Below are 24,667 nucleotides of genomic sequence, written 5' to 3'. Positions count from 1 at the left end.
TGTACTTCTTTAAGAAGAGCATACTTTGAGGACATCAAATACATGTGCTTTTCTCACAATGTGTACAATTGGAAAGTTGATGTGATAACAACTGTTACATGTGCTTTAAAAGCTCACCTATAAACACCAATTAGACCTGCTAACTAACAAATTCAAGGCTCTTTATCACTTTAAACAATCTCTTTAATCATGGGAACTGTATGCAGTTATTCTTCTTGGATCTTCTCCTAAAACTTCCAGCAGGATAGGTGGTCAAGCCATACTTGATGACTATAGTTTTGACTTGTTGACATGCTTTATTCACAATCTAGCTTCTTGATTATTTAAGTCATTTAATATACTCAGTGATTTCAGTTCCTCTATTTAGGAGTCTTAAAAACCTGTACTAGTACTAGAGCAGTCTATTGAGGGAAGTAACATAAAATTACTCCAAAGACAAATTTTCCCCTTTTCTCCATGTTGTTGTAGTTCTTTTTTGTTCCTGTTCTCTACCTTATCTTATATTCTAAAATTCTTTCTATTTTCTTAGCTATTTAAATGATGGAGAGCTCTGAAAATTAGGCCAAAGGCATTACTGGTTATGTAAGAGACAGCATAAATAAAAAGACATAGTATATCTAAATGAAAATGACCTACTTGCTGTCATGTTACAATATACTACACAGTGAGCCAAAGGAAATTAATAAATATCTAATGTACCTTCTATCATATTTGCCTATTTTTATTTTCATAAAGATTGTTATCCATGAAGGTAGAATAAATGTACTTCATCTTCCAGTAGACCCATAGAATACTATCATAACATGATAATTATCATTTAATAGAAGGTATGTTCTAGGACATTGCACTAAACATAGGCGTTAGAATCAGCTACATCCTTTTTTTTTTTTTTTTTTTTTTTTTTTTTAAGACGGAGTCTTGCTCTGTTGCCTCACGATCTCGGCTCACTGCAAGCTCTGCCTCCTGGATTCACGCCATTCTTCTGCCTCAGCCTCCCAAGTAGCTGGGACTACAGGTGCCCACTACCACGCCTGGCTAATTTTTTTGTATTTTTAGTAGAGACGGGGTTTCACCGTGTTAGCCAGGATGGTCTGGATCTCCTGACCTCGTGACCCGCCCACCTCGGCCTCCCAAAGTGTTGGGATTACAGGCGTGAGCCACCGCGCCTGGCCTATATTCTTTTACAGTAACAAATAAACCCTGAATTATCAGTGACTTAGTACTATAAAATTTTATTTCTCATTTGTGAAAGTCAGTGCAGACAGGTAGGGGTTTCCCTCCACCTTCTGGCAGTTGTTTTCCATGGTTTCTAGGGTTGTCAAGGCAGAGAAGGAGAGATGGAGGAGAAAAAGAAAAATACTAACTTATACCTGCCTTTGACTAGAGGAAACACATCATTTTAACTCACATTCCCATTCCAGAACAGTAATATGGTCCGGCACTAACTTTGATTTTGACTTCTGAATATTGTCATACTGTCAGTTCATAAAGTGAAAATCATCAGTTGAACAATTAGAATTGTCTTCACTAAATGATGAAATATGCTAACCTTTTAAATATATTCATATTTCTATGAATTTATTCTCATGATTATTAATTGCATGTAATCCCAGACCTCTTCCAAACTCAGGACTGCAATTTTGTACCTGTCACCATATTTATAATCATAGGATTGTTGGGAGAGTTTTAAAATATTCTTCTAGAAACAGATTGTCTAATTGGCCATAGTTCTGCAGTGGATAAATCTATGCAAACCTAACCTCAAAGTCTGAGGAATCTTAGGCCAAAGAAAGAGATTGACAAACCCAGTTTCTTAGAAAAAAACATTTAATAGAGACTTACAAACAGAAGACATATCTGTGTCTCGGGTGGCAGTGAGACAAGATGGTGGATCCCCATGCCATTATCCTGCAGACCATAGAAGAGGGAAACTTTAGAAGGGATGTGTAGGACAATTGAAACACAAGAACATTAAAGTTATTGAGCTAAGGGCAGGATTTATGGTAAGTACCTGCTGTACCTGCTCTTACACAACGGACAATAGATAGACTGAAATCTTAGAGGTTTTCAGGTAATAGGGGTTAATCAGAAGCCAACATGGCAGAATTAGCTTCCAAGATAGAGTTGCTTTGCCCTCCATAGACATCTTTATATAACTTGAGAGCATTTAGCCCCATTCTGATATTTGCTCTCAGACAAAAATTTTGAGAAACTCTCCCCTGGTGGAGAGCTGCCATTTTCAGAGTTGGGTAGGTCACGATGTTCACAGATGCATTAGCCTTACCCATGTAATGGAAATAGTAATAAGTATCAAGGTTATAGCAGATATTATTAGGCTAACTGAAAGATGTCACATGACAGATCATGTACAGATGAAAATTTAGAAAGAAAAATAAGAAAAAAGGTATAAGCAAAGAGAGACAAAAATGAACAGTGATAGCAAGATAGAAAAGTCAGCAAGATGAACTGAGCTGCAAAAGAGTTGAGAAACTTTGACCATCTCTAACAATGTGGCAGCTTGACAAAGACTTTTCAGGTTTTCTCTTTTTTTCTTTCGTCCTGCCTTTGGTCTTGTTCTGTTTGCTTCTTTCTCTCTTCTCTCATGTTTGTCTTATCAGAAACTATACAGAAATATTATTTAAAAATTCTCTTGGTTTAAAGCAAACTTTGAAAGATGAGAATAGCATCATATGAAGAGCTTAATAGATTAATATTTAGTAAGAGGTTAAAATGTCAAACAATTAAAAATTTCAAGTATCTCCCTAATTATTTCTTTCCCTCTCATTTCTTAACCCTGACTTCCTTTCCTTCAGATCCTCTCTCTCTCTTACCTCCATAAGAATAACTGAATGAATGTTAGTGAGTGACTTCACTTATTGTGAGGGAGGAGACAACAAAATCAGGCCTTTAATCTGAGCCTCCAAAAAATAAAAGCTGGGTTCAGGCAAGCATGTGCTGCACTATTGCATCCTGAATGCTGACATACTTATATATCCCTCTGTTTTTAGTGACAACATCCAAAGTAATTTCAGCAGTTGATAAAAAAAAAAAATGACTTCCCACAACATTACCATTAGAGCATTTTATGGTACCATAAAAGAGGCACTAATTACCATAGGAAGTCAGGGACAACTTTATATTATTCCCTCTAAATGACATAAACCATTGTAAACTCTAGAGTTAGTATCATTCTCCTCATAAGTTTTTTTTTAAGATTTAAATACAGATCATTTTCAAGATCATTTTGCAAAACCCTTGTTTGAAGAATCATGAATGACTAATTTACCCTACAAACATTTCTTAAAAATTGATATAAGGAATTTATTACAGTTCCAAAACAAAAATGTTTACCTGTGTTAAATAATCACCAGAAAGTGTTTCATATTCAGGCCTCTAATTGATTCCTTGATTCCTTGTTAAAAACAAAGGAAGTTTTGCAAAAATTGGAAAGGATTTAAACATGGCAACTTCCAGCAGAATATTTCAAAAGCTGTTTTCATACTGCAGGCACTAAAACTGGATAGAAGAGGGTTTGATTTTATTGAATTATTGTGACGGAATAAGATCATGCTTAAATGTTTTAAAATATATTTTTGACATACTAATAAATTCTGTAAGATCCTCCATGTCATAGAACTTTTAATAAAATGAAAAGGAAAACAAGTCAGCACTGTATGCGTTACGGAGACATTAAATACTGGCTAAAAACAACATTTATTCAATCATAGGCTGAATACAATCATACTTTGAATACAGTCTGTTCTTTCTTCTAGTGTTTAATCCTATTTTAGGCAATTTCAAATCAATATTTCTATTTTATAACCAAGCTACAATTTGTCAAATTATTATATTTTACTGCAGACTGTGCTGAGCTTAGAGTCATTAAATAGTCACTTAAAATCATATAATTAGTAATGATTGACAGACATAGATCCCCAATTTTATCACTCAAAGTGCAGCCGCAAAATAGAAAAAAAAAAATAAGTAAAATAAAAGAGGCTCAGCATAAAAATTTTACTGTTAGCCTGTTAGCTAGCCATAATAGTATTTTAAGGCATAGTCTTTATAAAGTTACCTTAAAAAGAAATAAAGTACAAAAAAAAAAAAAAACACTGCTATGTGTCATCAGAAATATTCTACATGTTACTCCAAAAAAAAGTTCTAATGTTCCTTAAGAGAGTAAGAAATATGAAATACCATGCATTCATTAAATGCCAACTATGTGCCAGGCACTATGCTGTTTGCTTGGAATTCAAACATCAAATGCAGTCTCCTCACCCTTAAGGAACATGTTTTGGGAGTAAGCAGGAAAATATACTCACAGTTCTAATTCAACTTAATAATGACTATAAAGTAAGTATGTAAGAAATGTAGAAGAAAAGATTAAATACTTCTGAGCTTAAAGTTTCCACTTGTTCTGTCTCGTAATGGCTTTTTCTATATTGCTTTTGAATATATGAGATTACTACAAAATATGTAACTTTCCTATGAATTATTTTTCTTTTTGAAAACCAGGCATACGTCTTAATCAAGGTAAGATTGTGAGAGAAAACTAAAAGGAGAGCGTATCTGTGTTCCTGTTCTATGAGATTATATTGCCATTTTTTTCTATTTGGCCTGAGATTAAGTAAATTGAAATTATCAGCTGGGATGACTCACTGAGCTTTGTAGGATGTATATTGTACAAAAATTATCTGTAAAAAAATGGATATGTAAAGGTAAAATCCAACCTACATGTAAGACCATGTATGTACCTTAGCACTGAGACTTGTCCATGGGCTGTGTCTATTTCAGGTAAAGATTCCTAATGGACGAATGAAAACCTTGTTAGGTCCCCAGTTACTGGGCACACCCTCCGAAGCATGCCCCTGTGAAATATCTACAAAATGAGGTCAAGCTTTCTAAAGAATTCATCCACACTCTGCTCATCGGGTTCACACCCCCAGTAATTGGGTTCAGAATGCCCTTGGAGGATATATCTGTTCATTTCAAACTTCCCTTCTGAAAAGGATGCAAAGAGATTCTATAAGCCTGTAAAAGAAGTCATCTTCCTTGGTAAATGCAGCTCAGGATATGTAAATGTTAATTATTGCAGGAAAATTTTCAGATGGCAAAATGTTCCTTATGTCAAAGTGACCCCAATTATTTCCTTTATTATTTCATAAGCCTTACTTCAACCTTGGGAAATTTTATACATTTTTAAACACTTTGTTCCAAACAGTGAATCCTAGAATCCATTTTTCCAAACTCTCATATTCTAACCCAATTTGTTCCCAAAATATATTTTCATGATTCCCTTCATAGTAATATGACATATTAGATGGCTTAAAAATTAAGCATGGATAACAGAATCATTAAGCAAACAAATAATAATTTGCTTTAAAACTGTTTTTCTGCACCTTCCATGCCCAGTTTGTCCCGTGTTATAAAGAATATCCTATGATTAGCAACCTTGACATAGTCAAACACTGCGCTCAAAGACATTAGTCCCTCCAAAGCTACTGGCCTAGATTCCTCGTTTCCTTTCTTTTACTTGCTAGCCTCAAGCTAGGGGACACTATTTCATATTTCATCATTAAGGAATACTCCTTGTATTAAAAATAAAAACACTCTGAGGCATCTGTGCTCAAGAAGACAGAGACAGATTTTCGTTCTATATCAAACCTATGCTTTCTCTGATGTCATGTTTCTTGTATGAGAAATGTTCCCATTTACCCCCAACTATTAAGAGCTATTAAGGCTATTGCCCCTAAGAAGAAGCTCTTGGCCTTAATGACTTCTTGTAGGAAGATAACCACATATCATGCCCTTCTATGGACTCTTTCCATGCAGCTACTGTCATCTACAAACCATGTGTCTTCCAAGCAAGGAAGAAGACATTCTGCAAATCCTTTCTGCACGAATATTTCCTTTAGGGTGGCAGAGCAGTTGTGGATTAGGTGAGGATTAGGAGATCTTGGGTACTGGGAATTAGGGTAGCAGGGTTAAGGGTTTAGCATGTATATTCACAGATGTTGGGGTATCTACCAATAAGGCCTGATACTGGGACACTCTGCTGCTTGTCAACTAATGACGCCTTTTGGCCTCCAATACATTTGTCTTTTGGTGGGGTACCTGAAGAGTTGAATCCTGGCTGATTGTGTGCTTCTTGGCTTTCTGGATAAGCATACAAGTGGCGCCACTACCTTAAGGCAGGGGCCGAGCCCCTTGTCACAACTTCAAGTTTTTTAGAGAAGTAGGTCCCCATAATTTTCACACATCTTAGCATTTGGGTCAGTCTGAAAGCTGTTTCTTGCTCTTCATGGATGCAGAGAATAAAAGACTAAGTTAAGCTAGCAGTCTTAGGGCCAGAACCTCTAAGAGGTTTTGTTAGCTTCTAACAAGTCTGATCACATTGACTATCTCATTCAAAAGCATTAGTGTTGGCGCTCTGAAGTTTCTCATAAAGCAGCTTTGCTATGAGCTTAAAATTTGGGATCTAGATGCAGCAGAATCCCACCATGCCCAGAAATCTGCACAATTGCTTGCAGTTTCTGGGAGAGGCCAAGCAGCAGAGAGCCAATTTCTGGTCTTAGAGAAGACTTGCTGCCCCTGAGAGATAACATACCCCAAGTACTGGACCATCTTTGAAATCTGAACCTTTTTCTATCAGAATCTTCCTTAGTGAGTCTGGCCATGAGGATATAATCTACTTGTTGGCAGAGCCATGCCCTGCTCCTATATGCAAGTCCCATAGATACCAGCTCAAGATTCCCCCCAAATAGTTGGGGAGTTCATGAAACTCTGGAGAAGAACTATCCTGCAATGCTGCTGCCCCTGATGCATCTTAGGATCTTTCTACTCAAAGGCAAATAATTTCTGAGAGTCAGTGCTTAGAGGGACACAAAAGAAGGCATATTTGAAATGTAGCACAATAAAGGTTTTTGTTCCCTAGGAGAAAGGCTAGAAATGCATAGGAATTGGGCACTGTTGGGTGAATGTCCTGAACAACACTGTTAACGGCTTAAAACTCCTGCACAAACCTGTAGTTTCCTGCTCCTGATTTCTGAACAGGCAGGATAGGGGTGTTGTACAGGGAACTGGCAAGGTCTGGTCTGCCCCTGGTGTAAGAAGCTTTCTAACATGGGCTATATTTCTGTAGTGCTTCAGGTTTTAAGGGAAACTGTTTTATCCTTGGTGTTGGGATGTTTGTTTTTAATGGTATCTTTACAGGTTCTGCTATGACAGCCCTTCTTAATTTGCCCTGTAACCATACTTCAGGGTTCTCTTGTGCTAAAGTATTGTATTAGTCAGGGTTCTCTAGAGGACAAAACTAATAGGACAGATACACACACACACACACACACACAAGTTATATAAACCTGCTTTATATATATATATAACACATATATATATATATAAAACATATATATATATATATATATATATATATATATATATAAACTCACATGATCACAAGTTTTAACTCACATTACACATTGACTCACATGGTCACAGTTTCCCACAGTAGGCCATTTACAAGCTGAGGAGCAAGGAGAGCCAGCCCAAGTCCCAAACTGAAGAACTTGGCATCTGATGTTCAAGGGCAGGAAGCATCCAGGATGGGAGACAGATGTAGGCTGGGAGGTTAGGCTACTCTCATCTTTTCACATTTTTCTGTCTGCTTTATATTTTAGCCATGCTGGAAGCTGATTAGACGGTGCCCACCCAGATTAAGGATTGGTCTGCCTTTCCCAGTCCACTGACTCAAATGTCAATCACCTTTCACAACACCCTCACAGACACAGCCAGGATCAATACTTTGTATCCTTCAATCCAATCAAGTTGACACTCAGTATTAACCATCACAAGTCTACCCTTTGTCAGCTTGAACCCATACACCTGAACCATACACTCTCCTGAGATCATACATAATCTTCAAATAAAAACAATATATAAGATCATAATTATTCCTAACATAATACAACTATCCTTCATACAACTGAAAATGCACCAGTCCCCAACCCAAATAATATTACATAAAGTTAACAATATTAAATACTGATGTGAAGTCAGTAAATCTTATGTCACATGATAAAGGAAAAAGGAAGGAGAAATGAAGACGTTTTCTTAGGACAAGTGTATACATGCACAAACAAGTTTTCAACAAAAGAAGGAGGAAATACTAATGACCATTATAGTCCTCATTTCTGCAGCTGGTCATGTGGTCGTAGCTCGTGTTGATGGCTACCTTCTTCTACTCCCATTCTGATTTCCCTTCACCTTCAGCAAGCACCTCAGCAGATCGTGGTTTTTTTCCTGATGGAGTGACCCAAACCTTCATTCCTGAAGGGTCTAGGCCATTTGTAACACTGCCTAAATTGGGCTGTTGTACTTTCCCATTGACCTTAATCATAGGGCATGATGATACTGAAATGCCCTAAGGGATCTCCTGTATTCCATGCATACCCTTCCTTACCTCCACTGTGGAGTAGTAGACTGATTTCATCTTGATAGGCCAAATCAATCACCACAGCCAACACTGTACTCCTTTCTTAGCCTTTTGACTTGAAGGTAGGAGGAACATGAAGTGTACAGGTGGCAATGTTAACTTCCAGTTTAATGGAATCTTTGTTGTGTCTCCTGGTGACAGCATTCCTCCCTCTGGAACTAAGACCTCTAGCAAGAAAAAAGTAAAAGAAAAAGACAATTTGAGAATCTGGCAAGTCCCAGAAACACAACAGATTCAGAGAGACTTTAGAGTTGTCACATGGTCAACTAAGATTTATGAACAGAAAAAGGAAATCGATGTACAGAAAACAGAAGTGAGTTACAGAAACATCTGGATTTGTTACAGGTCAAGGTTTGCCTTATTTGAACATGGTTTGAACAGTTAGCCAACGGGGAGTGAAGGATGGCTGCTGTGACTGACTGAGACTTGGCTATTGTTACAGAAGCATACTCTTAAGTTAGATTTTCAACTTGTTTATGTATAGAGTTAGGTTGTGGTTCCTGCATAAAAACTCAAGTCTGCAAGTTCAGAAGTTTTCTCAGGCCAAATTTTAGTTTGATTTAACAGTGGTATTAGTTAATTATCCAAGTTCCAGCACCTCCTAGGACAAAGCTTAAACCCTCTATTAGCTCTCATAGTATGCTGAGAAGCTCATTTGTTTTATCAATAGTTATTCCAGGCGGGACACAGTCGCTCATGCCTGTAATCCCAGCACTTTGGGAGGCCAATGTGGGTGGATCACATGATATCAGGAGTTCAAGACCAGTCTGATCATCATAGTGAAACCCCATCTCTACTAAAAATACAAAAAAAAAATTAGCCAGGCATGCTGGTGAGCACCTGCAGTCCCAGCTACTCAGGAGGTTGAGACAGGAGAATTGCTTGAACCCAGGAGGCAGAGGTTGCAGTGAGAGGAGGTCGCTTCACTGCATTCCAGCCTGGGAGACAGAGTGAGACTCCATCTCAAAAGAAAAAACAACAAAACAAAACAAAAAAACTTTTTTTTTCAGAATGCTAACTCTAATTTCTGCTGAACAAACTGCATTTCTCACCTTGATTTCTGGTTGGTTTACTTGTTTTTTGCAATATTGCCAGCTTAATCAAAACCAACATTTCCACACTGGAAAAGAGGAAGCTGGAAGCCATTATAGTGCAACACATTTATCCCTGAAAGTTCTAAAGAAATTTTAAATTTTAAAAGAAGATAATTCTAAAGTTTCCTACTAAAGCCACATTTTCAGAGACCTAAATAAGAATAAAAGGTTGATTAAATATGTCAGTCACACAGAGAAATCATGAAAGCAGGGAAAGTGCCTAGGAAATTGGACAATTTTTTTTAGACAGAACACAGAGTTAGTGGGAAAAATCTGTGGACATAATAGCCTTAAATTTGAGACCATTTTCAACAGAGCATGCAATATCGAAGACTAACCTATGGGGTCATGAAATATGATAGTCTGTAATGAGCATTGAGAACAATCATAGGTATATTGGATGGCAGGAGGTTTTAGGCAGTGAAATTGACCTAACCTGAGTAAAGAATTGTTATTCACATGGGGATTTGGTTCTAGACAACTTAACTTTAATACTTGGGATGAGAGATGTGGCATAAAATAACATAATGTGTAACTGCAGGTCAGTGATACATCAGTAAAAGTAAGATAAACATAAAGTAAAATAGAATGATATAGTTAAAACAAATTTGCCCAGAGCTCAGTGATTAGTATTTAAATAAATATTCATGGAGCAAATATAATTTGTAAGGCAATAAAAGTATATGTAGGATAAAACTAAACAAAGAAATAAAGAAAACATATGCAAACATTTTTGCAAAGAGGTTAGCAAAGGCCTATAGGTCTCAATAGTTTAGAGTAAAATAAAATTTTTAAAGTCAAATTATTAAAAGTTAAAATTGTTAAAATCAAATCATTTAAATGAGCACTTGTAATGATATAGAAACTATGTTGATTAACAATCATTGCTTGCTATCACAAAATGCATTGTGTTTTTTCAGACAACAATTTCAATATTTTAAAAAAATCTTATCTTTTATATTTTAAAATTTGTTCAAGCGAGTAGAATTTACAAATAAAAGATTACTTTGGTAAGCACTTAAGAGGAAAAATATATTAGAACACTAGTTGACATTAATGTTTTTGAGAATATAAAGCACTGAGATCTTTTATTTTAAAAATAAAAGATATGATTGGAGATTATTTAAATATCAGCTGTTATAAAGCTTACTTTTTTTTGAAGTCTATTTATCTTTCATCTTCGTGTATTATCTATTTCAGCAAAATAAAATTCTGTTTCTGGCTGGACTGATTGATTCGGTAAGAATGGCAAGGTAGCTTTCTATAATAATTACTAGGACTCAGAAAACAATATCCCAAAATGAAGACTTCAGCATCAACCCCAGAAGCAACATTTTTTTATCTGAACTTCTCCTTACCTTCTATCTCTCAGCCCCATTCTCCCCCAAAACTAACCATAAAAACTAGAATTCCTTTTCCCCAAGGTGGGTGGTAGAAACCAGAACCTCTTTTCCCCAAAGCTAGTCATAAAACCTAAAAATGTTACTCTAACTGTCCTACCTTATCTTTGTAAAAATTGGCCATAAAGAAATTATCAGACCTTCCTTGTTTGAATATAGGTCATAAGACCCCCATTCTAGAGAGGGTCCTGCCCCATACCCAGCAGGAAGAAATGCATTCTCAGAGAGGCCGAGACGATTCTGGACAGAAAGCCCTGGCTGAGGTTTCCCACTCAGTCTGTTAGCATTCGATCACATCCCTTTTTGTTCAGTCATATTTCTATATGGCTGCCCATACTTTATTGAACCTAAGCATAAAAATGGACAATGTCCCCTGTATCTTTGGGTTTTTATTCCGCAGTATCTCATAGATACATGTTAGATTTGTATGCCTTTTCTGCAGTTAAGTTGCCTTTTGAAAGTTGATTTTTCAGCAAACCTCCACAGGTCCAGAGGGAAAGCTCTCTCCCTTGGTCCCTAAATACTAAACATGTTTTAGTTATTTCTCAGAACTGTATCTTAAACATCACATTATATACATAATATATAATTATAATTATAGTTATTTATAATATGTTTCATTTATTTTTGCCTAAAAATACATTAAGAAATGAAGCAGAATGGAGACTTCTACATCCCATAAGAATGTACTAAAAGAAGAAAGAAATTTGTGCCTGTGCAAGTAACAATATCTTATAGCAACTATCTCCTATGTGCTGTTGGAGAAATATAGTTAAAAACAAAAACTTCTCCTAACCCAGAAAACATCTCCGTGAAAGAAGAGAGAAAAAAAGACAAATTCAAATTTTTTATTATTATTATCAAATAAGCATCAAACCAAAATGTAATGTTCATTAAAAGCAATCTGGCTAAGAAATTGAAAACGAAAATAAAGAAATAAATAAATAAACAAACAAAAACACCTCACCACTTTTATAACTTAAGTAGATACAACCCATTACACACATTTTGAGGATAAACAATAACTAGTCCTCAAGTAAGAGGACTTGACAACATCGTTAGTCACATGCAGTTTGTGCTAAATTTACCTCTTAATTTTGGTGACAATGTTTGTTGCCTATTTGGCTTTATCGAAAGGAAAAAAGCACTCATATTTTTACAACAACAAAAAATAGTTTTGCAATTTAATGCAAGACCCACTAGGGAAGTTAGACTCCAAACCTTCCACAGAAACTAATGGACAGGGGGCCCTTTCTTCCCTATGTGTTTATATTCCACTGATATGGTTCTCAAGTCCTGGAGAAAGTCATTCCTGAGACATTAAACTGACAAGTGGTATATTTAAATTTTTAAAAGATTTTCACACATTTCAAAGAGAAAGAAAGAGAACTTATGCTTACATGTTTTTAAAGTAAATGTTCTCAGAAAAAAAGGGCAAGGAAAAAATATCTTCCCTTATTTTCAACAGAGAGAACTAAGCCTCTTATTTTTAATTTGTATTTGCCCTTAAGGTGCCAAGTCCTATTGGATGCTCTGAAGCTCCACAAAAAATAATATGTAATCACTGCCCTCAAGAAATTCACATTACAACCAAGTAATAGTTTAATCTGATTATTGTGTTCTTTCTTTGAAGTCATAACATATTACAAGGTTAGCAAAGACTGACAAACATGAATACTGTGGATATGGTGAGGCATCCAACATCTGTTTCAATTGCCTTTACTGCATCTTTGTGAACTACAGAATCTATAACGCTAAAAACTATATTGTTCACATTCCCTTGCAGCTATGTTAGTTGAGGGAAATTAGGTTCCAATAATTACAGGTATCTATGCTTAAGCGGTGGCTGTCTTTCCCTGCTTTAGCTATTGTGCCTCACAAGCTACTTTGCAGAGGTAATGTTGTTTGCAATGGCACATAGTTGTGCCTGTGTTGGCATCATGGATTTCAAGAGGCAGAAGCAGTAGAGGAGGCAGGATTTCAAGTTGTAATTTCCTATGATGGATGAAAAACTAGGACAATGTATCCTTTGATCTAACAAATTCCATGACAACCTTCTGATTCTCCACCTTAGCGGAAGCAGCATTTCACCTTGAACGCCTGTTAAGTGATCTTGTTCAAAACGACTTTCTTCATGGTCCAGGGCCACTCTACCAGCACCTTCATTGCTTATATAAGACACCAATTCTGTCTATATTAAATTCATTTCTGTTTAAAATATTTAGGATAGCTTCTGGTTTCGGCAACTTAGTCTCTGATCTTAAGTTCAATTGTTTTATTCGTTTGTTTTGATCAGTCTTTTGTGCACTTGAAGCCCTAATACAGACGTAATAATTATACAGAGAAAAGACCTATCAGTGCAATCAAATTTTATTAACATATGAATCCAGAAGGGAATAGCTAAAACCACCAATGTTCTTAAATAAATTAAATTTATAATTATACATTGTATTTATTATTTTAATATATGCAATATATGTGGGCTCATTAAAGCCAATGTCTGTCTTCTCTTAAATGTTTTACGTATGTGGATTGACATATGTGATACGTGATTGGAGATAAAAATAGGAATAACAAGTAGAAATTCAGTACTTTTTAATGTAATTTTTAACAATGAGGCAGAGTGAAAAAAAGTAAGTAGATCAAGAAGTTCCAAGTAAATTACACTGTCCTTTTATTTATTTCATTATTTACAAAGTAGCAAGAAAAAACTCCCGCATCATAAGACTTTTGTCAATTAATAAGCTCTTGACTATATCTTATGACATGACTTAAGCAACATTCAAATACAAAAGATTTTAGAAATTTAATACATAATTTTTAAAAATTAGCTTTAAGCACAAAGAATAGAGAGAAACTATAGATTATGAGACCCCACTTCTTCTTTGTTCATATTTTTCTCACAATACTACTCTAAAATCAGGGGTGGCATATAATGCTTTTTTATTGTTTTGTTATTTTATTTGCAATGAAGAAAGCCTATAGATTTTTAAATAGTTGATTGGCTAACAAAGAGCAACTCATTGATCAAACTGGTTTCTAGCACACCTTTTTTTGAGACAAATGCATATGTATATGCCATAATCTCAAAAAAAAACTGAATATTGATGTTTATGGAATAGAGGTATATTGCCGATAAGTGTATTTCATTTATAAAAGTTTTATTACAAAGGTTGCTAATGTACATTAAAAATGTCTGATACAAATTTTTTGGTAACACACTTGGAATCTTAGGAGGCACTTGCAAATACATGCTGTCCTGATTTATCAACAGCTATGTTCCAATAGTCCATTCATAAGGAGCTCTTTGAATGTTAATGAACCTTATTATAAATAGAACATTAGCATTATAGATTAAATCTGTATTACTGAAATTCAGGTATGCTGCTAAAATGGCATTTATGGTCTTTTTGAGGAATCAAGGTATTGTTTTATTATACTGATTTTATTGGAATACTTCCGAAATTTCAATTTGTCGTGTGAGAAACCAAGACCTTCTTCATACTCCGTACTTTTTATAGTGTAGCGAAACTGGAATTTCTCTCATTTCTTTCTTAGAATGTATTTTCCACATAACATTCCAAATTTTTCATTAAGATTATTCATGGAAATCCCAAGAAATTGTCTACATATTTTTTAGACTGAACATCACACCTTAAACAGAAAATAAAGCCAAAGAGACTAAGAATTTATGCCACTCTTAAGGGCCATAAATAGAGATAGGCAAAGCAGTTTTAGGCCACCACAGGTAATTTCCATCAAGGCTGAAAGCTATCTCAGGCTGTAATAATAAACAATGAATCAGAAAATCAAATTTAGAAAATTCAGAATACTCAGAGGCATGCATATTTGACCAGCCATTCAATTTTTATTGTCTCTTAGATGTTCATTTAGTTATTCAGTCACTCAGCAATTATTTATTGATGATGTACCAGCCAAAATGTACTATCGAGTACTATAGAGAGATGAGCATAAATCAGATGAGGACATCTATAATGGAGACTGTGTCAATGATGGGAAGATTAGGCTGGGCATGGTGGCTCATGCCTATAATCTCAGCACTTTTGGAGGCTGAAGTGGGAGGATCACTTGAGCAGGAGTTGAAGACCAGTGTGGGCAACAAAGTCCAGACTCCTTCTCTACAAAAACATTTTTTTTTTAAATAAGCTAGGCTTGGTGGCATGTGCTTGTAATCCATCTATTTGGGAGACTAGGAAATTGAGGCTACAGTAAGCCATGGTCACATCATTAACCCTATCTCTTTAGAAAAATAAAAGAAAAGACTGAAAGATGGGATATTATTTCAGTGGAAAGGTATGCAGTTGATTAATGTTCCAGGCACAATAACAAAAGTGAGGAAAGGCTGATCAATGCAACAGTATAAGTGATGTGCAAGAAATGATATGCAATTTGAAAGTGTAGTTGGGGAAAAAGAGACAGGATAGTGCAGATTAACCTGTTTAGATTTGATTTAGTAGACTACAGAGTTGACTACTTGTGATCAAGTGAGTAAAGCATTCATTTATTTTGTCTAAAACAGTTTCTCTGGGTAAGACAGATGGAAAGAGAAACAAGACAATGAGAGGCAACTAGTTAAGAGGCTATGCAATAGCTCAAGGATGAGCTAGTATACAGTTCAACCACATTTATATTAACTTGAAAAATCTTGTGTGTAGCACTGACAAAACAAATATTTTGAAAGCTAGTAGACTAAATTTAGAATGCAGTCACTCTGAGTTATTTTCTGTTTTAAAGTAGAGGTCAAACACAGTAGCACATAGACAGAACACAGCCTGCAGTTGTTTGGTTTGGTTTGCGTACCGCTACAAAATTGAATATTCCAAAATAAAGATGGTCTTTCTTGTTCATTAACCCACCAACTTTCTATTGCTCTATTTGTGCGCAACTTATAGTATTTATTTACTCAGTGAGGTTTACTCTGATGAATTAAAAGTGGAACCATTCTCAATCATGTCCTGTGAACCCCTTATAACTTGCTCTACATTTTAAATGATTGTATTATGTTATTATAACTTTTTATATATTTTAATAATTATTATATCAGAAGAAATTAAAAGCATTTTATTGAGATCTAGGTAAAAAAAAAAAAATAAAAGAAAATATAAGGAGATTGGGATGGAAAGATAAAGAAAGAGTATAGTATATGCAACTCATGAGGAAAATTTTGCCAAAATACCCATTGTTTCCTTCTAGTCTACCACCAATCCTGTTATAACCTTTTGAGACAGACACTAAGCGTATTTATTTGTAATAATTTCTGACAACAATTCCTGACTTACTCCTTCCAGAAGCACTATCTATGGGAACTAAAATAGTGTCTACCACATAGTAGGTGTTCAATATTGAATTTAAAATATTAATACATCATTTGTGCCTTTTAAGTGGTTTTGAAACAGGGTTGTTCAGGGTTGTTCTTCTGTTTATATTCTCAGCTAATTCTACTTTTCAATTTAACTAAGAGTAAGTATTCATTTTATACTATTTTTAAATATTAACACAATATATATAAGCAACAAAAAAGTAACTCAAGGCTCAGATTAGCTTGTTTGCAAAAATAAAAGAGCTTCACAAGTTTTGACAATTACAAAACATGAATAAAAGAAGAAAATGACATTGAGAGAGTACATAATAAATGAAGAGCAGGAGGAACATGAGAATCCAAAGAAATAAAAACTTGGCATCCCGAAGAAAGATATTATTAGAAAAGGAAGATAATTGCTATAGAATGAATGAACGTGTCTTCTCAAAATTCATGTGTTGAAATCCTAACCCTCAATGAGATGGAATTAGGAGGTGGGGCGTTTAGGAGGTGATTAGTCATGAGGTGGGAGCCTTCATGACTGGGATTAGTGCCCTTAAAAAGGAGAGCTCCCTCAGCCCATCGTCCATGAGAAGACACAAGGAGAAAAACCAGGAAGAGTGCTCTCACTAAACAGTGGATGTGTCCAGTGCCTTGATCTTGGATTTTCCAGACTCCAGAACAGTAATACTTAAATTTTTGTTGTCTATAAGCCACTCAGTATATGATATTCTCTTATAGTGGTTTGATTGGACTAAGACAGGAGGAAAGAATCAATGTAGTACATTCTTTTTTTTTATACAGTAAAAGTTCTTGAAATCTAAGAGTGGCCTAGGCCACAGAGTTCAAATTTTCCTATTATTCAACAAGCATATATTAAGGTAGGGAGAAAGCAGAAGAACATAATCAATGTGTAGTGGTTAGGAATCTTGGTGAGGTTACAATTTTAAATACAATGTTCATGGAATATTTTCTATGAAGGAGAAACCGGAGGAAAGACCTGAAGAAAGAGATATTTAACAACATCAACTATTAGTCAATGATCAAATAATAGTTAATCTATTATTAAATATGACTTTCATATTCACCATCAGCAGCAAGAAAAGACATATTAGTGATTAAATATTAGCAAGCTCATCCTTTCTGTGCTTATTGCGAGGTAACGGAGGAAGAGTTGAAGAGCAGACAAAAGTGCAAGAGAGATTAAAGATGATAGAAATAAAACAAAAAATAAAACTACAGCTTTTAATCTCTACATAACTATACATACTGGTTCTTGAAATACGTATTATTTTCGCAAATATTTGAGTGAGTCTACCACACAAATAATGCAAACTCATATAACATGTAGAATTTTGAGAACAGAGCTCTTGGTTATTTTGAAATTTCATGAAGATTATGATAATCTTCCAAGGTAGGATATGGGAGAGAAGATAAAATACAGTACTATTTTAAAGATAGGAGAAAGAAGCCTCCGAATTTGCAGCTGCAATTTAAATAATACATAGTTAACCACTAATATTTATAATTTATCCCTTTTGGTATTCTTTAAAGTTTTTCCATATGCATGTATTATATTTGAAAATAATTTTCATCATTTGAGAAATTTATATGTAAAGATCCGTAAACCATTGTGCAAAGTAGGAAATCATATAGGGCTCTGTCAATAAAAACCTTCCACCTTACACTTTTGTTGCCTTGCCCGCCTGGTCAGTGACATTGCAGAGTATTATCCTTTCACAGATAGGCGAAACATATGTATATATCACTTTTCTATGCAGATATTCCATACTATGAACTCTCTTCTGTACCTTTTATTACTTAATATATCTCAAAAAAATTATATGCCAATATGAAGAGACCTAATTTGAATGTCTGCAAAATATTATATCAATTATATGGATTTTACATATGAATTGTAGTTTTAAAATTGAATTCTATACTCGGTTTTGCAACGAACCAAGTGGTAATACCGGAAAATGTGGGTAATGAATAATCTCAAGTCTGCTAATAAACATGAGACCTCTAAAAGAACTTGTAGCATATTTTTATGTCTCCCCTGGTAAGTATATGCAAGTTACGGTTAAAATTAAGCCCACTCTTCCGTCCTGATTCCTGCATAAACAATGTATTACTTTACACAAAGGTTTGCTCAGCTGATAATTCAGATTTATAGAAAACTAACAAAAAGAAACAAGTTCCAAGCAGCCTAGTTTTGTTTCCAGTCCATAGTGCTCTTTAGTCATGCTTAGCTCTACGCGTCTCACAGAGAAAAACTTCCACAGTGGCTTAATTTAGCCTTGTTATCACACCCCAACAACACTGAGCAATGGGTGATGCAGTAATCTTCATTCCTCATCACCCATGAGAAAGCTGGAGTTTTAATCTTGGTCTTTCATGAAGCACCCAAGCGTGTTTCTTTCGGTATATTGATCTTCTCTTCTCTCTCTCAGTGTGGCTTTCTGTTTTATTCTCTATCCGTAAACTCAATATCAAAAAACAGAAAAGAAGTCATTTTGAGAATATGAACTAGATATTTGTATTATTTTTAAAATCTAAATTGTATTTCTGTCAGTATATTTGCCAAATTATGGTTAGTGTATACAGTGTTCCCAAACACTCATGGTTAACAAATGTCTGTTGCACTCTGGAGGAAATAAAACACAAAGACTTCCTTACTTCACATAATCCACGGAAGCAACAAAAATCTCTCACAAGGAATATACTAAACATTTTACAAATTCTTTACCAAAATTGGTCTCCAGGATTTTTGAAAACAGGTATACATTTTTATAATTTCTACACTGATATGTCATTAAAATTATCAACTTGTTTTGATAGTCCTTTTTTTGTTTGTTTGGGTTTTTTAAATTATCATTATACTTTAAGTTCTGGGATACATGTACAGAATGTGCGGATTTGTTACATAGGTATACACGTTCCATGTTGTTTTGCTGCACCCATCAACCTGTCATCTACATTAGGTATTTTTCCTAATGTTCTCCCTCCCTTAGCTCCCCAGCTCCTGACACGCCCCAGTGTATGATGTTCCTCTCCCTGTGCCCGTATGTTCTCATTGTTCAACTCCCACTTATGAGTGAGAACATGTGGTGTTTGCTTTTCTGTCCTTGTGATATTTTGCTGAGAATGATGGTTTCCAGCTTCATGCCTGCCCCTGCAAAGGACATGAACTCATCCTTTTTGTGACTGCATAGTATTCCACAGTGTACATGTGGCATATTTTCTTTATCCAGTCTATCATTGATGGACATTTGGGTTGGTTCCAAGTCTTTGCCATTGTGAACAGTGCTGCAATAAACACACGTGTGCATGTGTCTTTATAGTAGTGTGATTTATAATCCTTTGGGTATATACCCAGTAATGAGATTGCTGGTCAAATGGTATTTCTCATTCTAGATCCTTGAGGAACCATCACACTTTCTTTAACAATGGTTGAACTAATTTACACTCCCACCAACAGCGTAAAAGAGTTCCTATTTCTCCACATCCTCTCCAGCATCTGTTGTTTCCTGACTTTTTAACGATAGCCATTCTAACTGGCATGAGATGATATCCCATTGTGATTTTGATTTGCATTTCTCCAATGACCAGTGATGATGAGCTTTTTTTATATGTTTGTTGGCCGCAAAGATGTCTTCTTTTGAGAAGTGTCTGTCAATCTCCTTCGCTCATTTTTTGATGGGCGTGTTTGTTTTTTTCTTGTAAATGTGTTTAGGTTCTTTGTAGATTCTGGGTGTTACCCCTTTGTCAGATGGATAGATTTCAAAATTTTTCTCCCATTCTGTAGGCTGCGTGTTCACTCCGATGATAGTTTCTTTTGCTGTGCAGAAGCTCTTTAGTTTAATTAGATCCTATTTGTCAATTTTGGCTTTTGTTGCCATTGCTTTTAATGTTTTAGTCATGAAGTCTTTGCCCATGCCTATGTCCTGAATGGTATTACCTAGGTTTTCTTCTAGGGTTTTTATGGGTTTAGGTCTTATATGTAATGTTTAATCCATCTTGAGTTAATTTTTGTATAAGGTATAAGGAGGGGGTCCAGTTTCAGTTTTCTGCATATGACTAGCCAGTTTTCCCAACACCATTTATTAAATAGGGAATCCTTTCCCCATTGCTTGTTTGTGTCAAGTTTGCTAAAGATCAGGTGGTTGTATATTTGTGGTGCTATTTCTGAGGCTTCTGTTCTCTTTCATTGGTCTATATATCTGTTTTAGTACCAGTACCATGCTGTTTTGGTTACTGATAGTCCATTTTTAAGGACTGCCAAAAAAATTTTTAAGGATATTTGATAAGATTAAAGATGAGGTAAAGATATTTTGCCTCTGGGATTGCAACATTTTATTTAGTGAAATGTTATGTTTTACTTGAATATGTAAACCCAAACCACCCTAAGCATATGCAAGGTTGTTTTCAGTAATGTCTTGAATTAGATTGATGTACTACTTGTCATAAAAGGTTAACGAGTCCACATATGTCACACATATCCTCTTCCGAGAGGTTTCCAGCCTAGAAAGGAAAACAAAATCTTGGGGGGGAAAAAAAAATCTCTTCTCTTTAACACAGACCATTCATTCAGGCCCTTCCAGGTCCTGGTATAACGGAATCAAAGATTATTTATCTTATTCCAACTTCCACACAAATTGATTCTTGCCCTGAATAATATCTTTTTTTTTCTCTTCTGGTGATCCAAGGCAAACTTTAAGTCATATCTAGGAAGTTTCTGGAAGCTTAATGAGGACTTTCATGAGAATAAAAATTTCTGATGACTAAATTCTTGCGGAGAGAGGGTGGTGGTGCTCACACTCACATTCCTCCCAGGACCCCATCAAGTTTTCAAGTGGAAGTGTAAGAAAAAGCCCCGCTTGACACAGGCAGGGTAGAGGGAGAATAACCGTTTTGAAACAAAGACCTCCTTCTTCAATCCAACCTTTTTTTGACAATTCTAGTAATGAAACCCTCTTTCTAATATTCATTCTCTAAACTCATTTTGAACTTCATGTTTATCTCAAGCAATTTGACAATGTATTACTACATTTTCTGAATTGTACTTTTTTCCTCAAAATACTGTGCTTTATTGGAATACAGGAACCATATTTTGTTTTCCAATATTAAGTGACTACCACAATTCTAGTCACATAGTAAGAACTCAGTAAATTCCTGTTAATTTGATAGTTTTAAAGTGAGTGAAGAATGGTGACTTCATTATTAATATCTTAATGGTCAAGGACCAAATATTACTTTAAAAATTCTAGTTTCATCTTTAAATAGAACATCTACCCAAGAATCCTGCTATATATTAAAACATCTATATTTTATAAATAATTATAGATGAAGTTGTAGATAAATGGCTTTGTGCTCAGTTATTCTGGGAAATACTTAACATTTTCAAATAATGCAATTTACTTTTCCAATGCATAATAGGCTTTTTAAAAGCTACTGCCAAATATTGTTTACATTATACTGCTTTGTTCTCAGGAAAAGCTGATGTTTAACTAGAAACAAATATGTCCGTCCCACTTGGTCTCTGTTAGCAGCTCTTAACCCAAATATGTTCATTTGATTCCTTGAAAAGAATTAAGCTGATGTCATACTCTACAGTAAATCAAATGTTTTAACTGAGTGCTTTCGTTTCTGCTCATATTCCACAAATTACAATAAATCCAACACTCAAATTAAAAAATGTCTTGATCAGATTCAGAAATCATGCTTTCTACTCTCTTACCTAGATGATTGCTGCTAAAAAATTCTGGAGAAACATGAAGGCACCTAATAAATTTGTAACAATTTAATGGCTTAATTTGATTGAACTTTTTGACATTTCAGCATACGGATTGTGCAGGCCACTTTATTTTGCATTCTTATAGCAATCTTTATTTTTGTTATATTTACCATTTTTGTTATCTTTATTGTATACAGTATGCATAAAGATGGATTAGATACATTTATAATTACTTATTTAATAACTCTTTTCCACATTAAAGTCCATAAGAGCACAATTCATGCTTGTTTTATTTACCTTTGTATCTTTAATGATTAAGAGTTACCTGCACAATATAAGTTATCAACAAATATTTGTTGAAAAATGAATGAAAGTAGAAATTCTGGTGTTAACTCCAGTTGTAAAGAGCTTAGAAACATAATTGCCATCCTTACAACAAGAAAGTACAGAAACTGAAAGTCAGGGCCAGGCGCGGTGGCTCACGACTGTAATCCCAGGACTTTGGGAGGCCGAGGCGGGTGGATCACGAGGTCAGGAGAGCGAGACCCCATCTCTACCAAAAATACACAAAATTAGCTGGGCGCGGTGGCGGGCGCCTGTAGTCCCAGCTACTCGGGAGGCTGAGGCAGGAGAATGGCGTAAACCCGGGAGGGGCAGCTTGCAGTGAGCTGAGATCATGCCACTGCACTCCAGCCTGGGGGAGAGAGAGAGAGATTCTGTCAAGAAAGAAAGAAAGGAAAGAAAGAAAGGAAAGAAAGGAAAGGAAAGAAAGAAAAGAAAGAAAAGAAAGAGAAACTGAAAGTCAGCGACTTTGTGGACCTGTCAAAAACAGATCATAAAACAAATTGCCACTCCAGTCTGGAGAGACATGCATATCCAAAAAGATGCACATCCAACAAACATCTGCTGAATAGAAGCCACTGAAGCCATAAACTGGTAGGAATATTTAATGAAAAATTTGACAAGTTTTCGTAAGGTTAATGAGGACTTTCATGAGAATAAATATTTCTGATGGCTAAATTCTTACGGAGAGAGGATGGTGGTGCTCACACTCACATTCCTCCCAAGACTCCATCAAGTTTTCACAGTGAAGGCCTAAGAAAGAGCCCTGCTGGACCCAAGCACGTTAGAACAAGAATAACCATTTTGAAACACAGGAAGAGACTTCTCTATAGCAAAAGGACTTCACCAGAACACAATTCTGAAAACATATCCCAACTAGAGAAAGGGAATACCTTCCTACTTCAGCTTCCTCCAGCCTTCTTGTCTTACAATGGGGGAAAAATAACATGTAGCAAATTGAGAACAGAGACTCAAAAGAAATAGATTTGGAATAGCACAGGAAAACAAAAACCAGAGGAGTAACAGAAACACTAGTGAAGCCTATGATACCAAAACACAGGCTCACTAAATTAGAATAGTGTAGAATGTTCAACCTCACCCATATCAAACCACCCCACCAACAAACACCTGTATAATAACATGATATATAGAATAGTATAGTATGTTCAACCTCACCCATATCAAACCACTCCAACAACAAGCACCAGTATGATAACATGATATGTTAGCATTATGTATGTTACTATCATACTGACATATCATGTTAATGAGAGGAAAATCTGAAAGTGGGATATATGTGAACTTGGTACTATGTTCTAAACCTTTATATAATTCTAAAACTACTCTAAAATAAAAGTTTATTGTAATTAAATTGGCATTACAAAAAAGAATGAAGCAAACACACTAAGTTTATTTGATGCATAAACATAGCAACTTAGAATCCCCCAGGGACAAATACTATTCATTATCACATCATAGATATACTAAAACCTGCAAAGTTATTGATGGCTATTAGTTTTCCAGAAATTTTACCTCATCCTTCACCACATTTCAGTGATTATAGAACTTAATTCTGGTCAAACTCAGCTTCACCACTCACTAGATGCATAACCTCAGGCAAACCACTGAATGCCTTCATCTTTCCCTCTGTTGGTTATGAGTTGTGCAACATAGTATTAGTATAACTTTCCTGTGTATCTACCCTTCTCTAACCTTGAAGTTGCCCTGGGAATTTTAGCCTTGTGTTTTGCTGCATTGTTGTCTCTCTAGTCACATCATGGAAACTAATAAGTTTATTTTATTTCTCTTGGTCAAATACCTAAAAGTATAATTGCTGGGTTGTATGTTAAGTGTATGTTTAACTTATTAGGAAACTGCCAAACTGATTTCCAAATTGTTTGTAGCATTTACTTTCCCACCAGCACTGTATGAGTGTTTCAGCTGCTCCACATTCTTGTCAACACTTAATATGGTCAGTAGGTTTAATTGTAGCCATTCTTTTTTTTTTTTTTTTTTTTTTGAGACGGAGTCTTGCTCTGTTGCCCAGGCTGGAGTGAAGTGGTGTGATCTCGGCTCACTGCAAACTCCGCCTCCCGGGTTCATGCCATTCTCCTGCCTCAGCCTCCCAAGTAGCTGGGGCTACAGGTGCCCACCACCACGCCTGGCTAATTTTTTTGTATTTTTAGTAGAGACGTGGTTTCACCGTGTTAGCCAGGATGGTCTCAATCTCCTGACCTCGTGATCTGCCCGCCTAGGCCTCCCAAAGTGCTGGGATTACAGGCG

The sequence above is a fragment of the Macaca thibetana genome, chromosome 6 (genome assembly GCF_024542745.1).
Source record: "Macaca thibetana thibetana isolate TM-01 chromosome 6, ASM2454274v1, whole genome shotgun sequence".
Lineage (NCBI taxonomy): Eukaryota > Metazoa > Chordata > Mammalia > Primates > Cercopithecidae > Macaca > Macaca thibetana.
This window is presented reverse-complemented; position numbering follows the sequence as displayed.